Source organism: Gymnodraco acuticeps, unplaced genomic scaffold (assembly GCF_902827175.1).
Source record: "Gymnodraco acuticeps unplaced genomic scaffold, fGymAcu1.1, whole genome shotgun sequence".
NCBI lineage: Eukaryota > Metazoa > Chordata > Actinopteri > Perciformes > Bathydraconidae > Gymnodraco > Gymnodraco acuticeps.
The window spans coordinates 470,475-476,538 of record NW_022990499.1 but is presented as its reverse complement, the minus strand read 5'-3'; the positions used below and the strand labels follow the sequence as shown (position 1 = coordinate 476,538).

The 6,064-nt window shown below is 39.6% G+C and overlaps 1 long non-coding RNA gene across 1 annotated transcript; it reads left to right on the top strand.

Annotated features, from left to right (window-relative positions):
• The first annotated feature begins 2,271 nt into the window (after positions 1-2,271).
• Positions 2,272-3,570, top strand: LOC117552844. Its single transcript, XR_004570039.1, has 3 exons — positions 2,272-2,313; positions 3,162-3,276; positions 3,394-3,570. It is a non-coding gene; the product is annotated as an uncharacterized LOC117552844 (long non-coding RNA).
• Positions 3,571-6,064: the final 2,494 nt, after the last annotated feature.

Below are 6,064 nucleotides of genomic sequence, written 5' to 3'. Positions count from 1 at the left end.
ATTTCGAGAAAGAAACCTGGGTTTCCTTTGCCGTGTTCGGGTCCGTCTCGGAAACTTCCCAAGACGCTGTCGGGATCACCAATGTAGTGCCGAGAGATAGGGAGTCGGAGGCGGTGCAATGGAGGTACAAAGCTGGCTTTAATGAGCAGCAGAAATGTAGATGTTGTTGGGTCGCAGCCCGGGACGACAAGAGAAAGAGCCAGGAGGGCACACAACATATATAGATAACAACACATATATGTCCGTGTGGAAACAATAGCCCCAACTGTAGTTCCATGTATGAATTATGTCCCAGTGTATTAATAGGTGGTCACCACAAATGTTCATTATTGTTAGTCCATAAATTAATAGGGACCCATTGCTTTTCAAAAGTAAATTATAGCTATCTTGCAAGCCGATTAAACATTGTAGTTAATCACCACAGCCAACATTAGCCCCGCTTGCTAGCTAGCCAACAACTGGCGCGAAGGCTCGTGGTTATCTTTACTTGGTTTAACCCCCGGGTCAGTCGCTTTCATTTGGCCAGCTCGCTGCCTTTTAGACTCATGTTTGTGCACTGTAACTGTTATCCAATGTACATATTCAGCCTTTTACACAATATTTAATAGCTTTATTCTTATTGTTTTTACAGCCTAAGGTAGGGCTGTGTGATTATGGCAAAAATCATAATCACGATTATTTGGGTGAATAATTGATATCACGATTATTTTGACGATTATTCATTGAACTTTAAAACAAATAATATTTTACCAATAAACAAGATCAACAAATATGTTGGAGCGCACTTCCAAAACCATACTAAACATATATTATTAATATGATAAATAAAAATAAATTAGACCAAAAATAAATTAAATCAAATATGATGCAGTGCACTGTCACAACCTACTGAAAACTCCTTAACATATAGCCAACATTTTGGTAAAACATATTCATTATTCCACTCAGTTAAACGTTGAAGGCTGGCCCACCGTCATGGTCCAGAAGTAACAGGAAATAAATGTTGAACTACAATTTAAGACCAAATAAAAATGTTTAGGCCACCATGGCAAATGCTGGTAGGGCTGCTCGTGTCATCTCTTAAAGATTTTTTGCAAGAAACAACAGCCTGTTTACATGGTCTGGTTTCAGAGATGAGCGCAGGCAGGTGACAATATTGCCACCTGTACTGAAGACCCTCAGCCACGCCCCGACACAGGGGTGACGTGATGCGTTCAAGTGCATTATTCTGGCACAGGAAGATTATGTTACAGGACATTAACGATAAAACAGAATATTGTTGTTCTATTTTTAGACACATCTCGCGATCGACTGGTTGGGCACCCCTGGGCTAGACCATAGGTATGTTGTGGTAGCAAAGTAGTCAGCTGAAGCCACATCTCTCTCAACTTCCCCACTGCATTTGTCATACAGTATAGTGCAGGCAGCGCAGACCTGCTGAAATAATACCGAGACGGCATCGCGTAACGCTTGTCCAACGTGTTGACAAGTTGCTTAAAGCCCTGGTTGCTAACAGTGCTAACTGGGCACATATCTTTAGCGATGTGAAATGTAATGGCACCTGTAATATCTCTGTGTCTCTGCGAGCTCGTCGCGTAGGCCGTTGCTCTGTACAATGCGTCCTGAATCGATGACTGTGATGATGTGGTGGATGAAGTCGAGCGGGCATCTGCTTTTTGTTGTATTATTGCCTGGTCGTATTGCACTTTGTGGTTGTATTTCAGATGAATAAAGAGATTGGTTGTGTTAGCGTGTGGTGCCAACACAACCTGGTAACAAATCCTGCACTGGACTTTCTTTTGCTCCACGTCGGACTCCTGAAAGCCAAAGTACTTGCAAATAGTGGAAATAGTTTTACCCTTCTTTTTAACGAGTTGCTCTTGTTCTGACACCTTCGCTCGCGCTGAACACTCACAACACATGTCACTCCCACGTGGCCGAGTGGGCTTTTAGGGAGGGGCGAAAGTGCACCCAGCAAAATAATCGTATTTTGTCAATTATGCCGTTTTCATAATCGTCGCAAGCCATAATCGTAATCGCGATTAAAATACGATTAATTGCACAGCCCTAGCCTAAGGCAAAGAAGAAGAATCAGGTCCCAAAAGAGGAGTCAAGGATGGAGTTGATCAAAGAGGATCTAGATGGTAAATTGTATATCCCTTAACTAAGAAGTACAACTTAAATGATTTCCTTGTCAAACTTGATTTTAACATTCATGTCCCCTATTAATTTTGTGAGTTTATTGTTCTTATGCTATAGGTCCTGAAGATACAGAAAGCTTGGCCCCAAGTTGCAGTACCAGCCTTGGATCAGGTGATTTTTTTTTTCTTGCATTGATTCTTTGTGTTGGTAGTTTATAAACATTAAACTATATGGCTCGTTCATCCTGAGATGGAAATTGTTGCCAGATTTAGAACATGCACCTCCTTAAGTTATGGTAAAAAATAAACAGCTCATCAAAATTCTGAGACTGTATAGGTTAGAGACAATTTACTTCAGTAGCCTTCCAAGGACAAATGTAAGCTTAAAAGAGAACCCAACATGAAAATAAATGTTGCTGTTATATTGTGCTTTATAGAATAAAAGCACACATCGCCTCCATGTTCATGTTTGGCCACTCAATGATACATTTACATATTCACAACATAGTGATCACTAATACATAAAAAGTGTAGTTTTTCCTTACCACTGTGCATGCTCATGTGGGTAAAAGTTGGGTCTCTGTAAACTGTAAGAGTACAGTCTTGACCTGCTCTATAGGAAAAGTTGCGATTTGGAGCTGCAAATAAATACTTGTAATTTAATTAATATCTGATCATTAATATGACGCACAGTGGTGATGATAAGCAGTACACTGTAACTGACATGGCCGATGTTGACTAGGGAAACCACATATTATCTGTTGTCTCTTGTGGGAGACGGGAAGTGGATAATTGTATACATTTTTTACTTTATCGGCTGCTACTTTATGGTTTTAAAATCCTTGAGGTTCATCAAGTTAAGGCACAAACCATAATCGCAATCATCTGTGTTCGATCTGGCCCATGACCTTTGTTGCTCGCCATCCCTCTCTCTGTCTCTCCAATACGTTTCCTGTTACTCAATACTGTATCATAATCTTTATTGTAATCTTCTCTCAAACTGTCCTTTTGTTTTTTAAGGATCAATCTCAAGATTGGAATTCCTAGAGGCCAAGATCGAATGGCAAGATAAAAGATCTTGAAGGAGAGCGCAATTTCTTACGTGAGCAAGTCTTGGGGTTGAAGAAGAAATCAAGTGAGTGATTCGAGAAGAAACTGCACATTTGTATTCAATTGTTATAGAAGGTGTGATGTTATGTATCTCCTCATAACAAGCTGATCAGTGTGTCATCTGTCATCCGTTGAATTTAAGCTCAATCAAAAGTCCCTACTTTGGAAGAGGATGTCAGCATGTCCGAAGATGACACTTCCCAAAGTCCTGCAGACCTCAGTGATTCCTCAGACAGTGATGTTGTCATCCCAAAAAAGAAGCAACGTAACACACGGAATCCTGCATCTCCAGATGTGGCTGTGCCTGGGCGAGCTCATATGAGAGGTGAACAACTAAATATCATGAAAAGTAATAATGATAAAGATCAGATAAGCAGATGTTGCCATCCCTAGAGTATGCTTTATAGTTATTTTTTAAAGAGAAATGTCAGTTGTTTCGGCCATATTAGCCGCCATCTGTTGGACAGAATTATTAGTCTGTGTACTCATCCCTTGTGTATTTGTTTGTTTGTTTTTTTCCAGTCAAAGGGCCAGCGGAGGTTGTCCATAGGTATAAAAGGTCCTGAAAACCTTCGGACATGTTCGCACAATGTCTGAAGCCTTCAGGAGAAATAATGTGGATCGGGGAACCATAAAGATGACTGCTCCAATTGCAGACCTCAAGATTGTGGACCCAGACACATTCGAGACCCTCAAGTTTGATCCTGCAATAGACACCCTGCTTTCATTTGCCAAGAAGTGTGCAACAAATGTTACAGTCGATAAAAAGGCCAAAATAGAGGACATGAAAGCCAAAGGCAAGCTTCTTCCCTTGCTGATGAAGTATTAAAGGGCTGGTTTTATCGGTTTAGATAAGGTGTACTGGAAGAGTTGTATATTTAAATGTGAGTTTAGTAGTACCCTCAAGAGCAAGTTCAGCTTTTATATTTACCTATCTATTTGTATTAAAAAGTACAGGTGTGTTGTGAGCCTTGGAGACACTTTAATTAAATGTTTGTGATGTGTCTGAACCTCTCTTAAGTGGTCACATTTGAATAAAACAGATATTTCAACGTGAGCCTACTTTGTTCATGTGCTGTTGAGGTTAATTTCAGTAGTTGTGTGCTATAATGTATTTACAAAGTGTGAAGAGGAGGCAACTTTAGAATAGGGAACCTGTTCAGGTCAATTAAAGTCAAACTAATAGCTTATTGGTTATGAACAAGACTTCACTTTAGAATAGGGAACATGTTCTTAGATATAAATAGCTAATTTTGAGTTATTTAGACACAATTAACACTTGTAGTTTCATGTCTTCTTACATGAGAGCAGATCATATTTGTTAAGTGTTATTAAGGGAGAATTACTATTCTTGTGCTACTACTGCCTTATTAGGCCCATATTGAGCAGAGCATATTAAGACCCAAACTCATGTACAACAACTTCCTTACTTGCAATGAATAAGCACTAATTGGAGGGTTATTGAGGAAAAACTCTCAACTAATAGCTTATTACTTGTAGAATATGGTCATGTAGAATAAGGCATTAATAAGTGTTTTATAATGACTAATAAAGAGCCAATATACTGCTAATATGCATGTTAATTAGCAACTAGTTGATGGTTAATTTGTGTACCTTAATATAAAGTGTTACCACAACTTTTGATTAGATTTCAAAGCGCACGGAGCACAGCAGATAACGCAGATAACGGAATTGCAGTTTTATTGCTTATAGAGGTGGGCACCGTTAGATTCTGTGTCTTTACGATCATAAACAATGTGTTGGATGTGGAGCTCGGATAAGTAATAAGGGCGCTAGGAGTGATTTTGGTGCAGTAATAGGTTAGCATTTTTCGCTCGGGGCTAATTCACTGTTAGCATTGTAGTTTATCTGCAGCTCATTCATCGCTCCTCCACTCATAACGGAAAAGTGTGAACAATATGCATTATGATAGGGATTAAATCCACTATTATTCCTCCTGGCCCAATTAAAATGCCCCCCGCGCAATTAAAAGTGACTGTGAGCACTTAGAAAACCCAACATTCTTCTAACCACTTCATTAGGCCTATGCATCAAAAAAGCCCTCCGCCATGCTTTCATTTCTTTCAGCCGAGTGGGTGCTTATAGAGGTGGGCACCGTTAGATTCTGTGTCTTTACGATCATAAACAATGTGTTGGATGTGGAGCTAGGATAAGTAATAAGGGAGCTAGGAGTGATTTCGGTGCAGTAATAGGTTAGCATTCGCTCGGGGCTAATTCAGTGTCTCACTGTTAGCATTGTGTTTGGTTGTGATGGTTCCCAAATTACCCAGTGGTGAGTCCGCCTGGACTTTATTTTTCTAAACCTCTCTAAAAAGGTCAAATTTCACTTGTTTTGCATCAATCTTGATACAGGGTACTTATTATATGTTATAGTTTGGATTCCTAAAGCTTTTAGTCTATAGTCTACTCAGAATCAGACATGATAACGAAACTAAGTTGTACTATCGGCGGAAGCAGCTGTGAGCGATAAGCCAAGGTTTGTTTGTTTGGCCACTGTGACGTCACGCGACGCCATCTTGCGGAGGAGCGGCTGAGAAAATAAATCGTTGGACTTGGTGTTGGGGGTTGAACAAAATAAATATTGCGCATTGCCAGACGCATATTATCTCCGATTTTAATACTGCAATATCTTAGATAGTGTTGTAGCTATATGATTTCGATTTTACTGGCAATTATAAAAAAAACTTTGCATTTGATCTTTAAGCAACACATTAAGTTGAGGAAACACTCGAGTCAAATGTAGTTAAAGTCAGATTGTGTCTTAGACGGGGCAGTGATATCATAAACCTGTT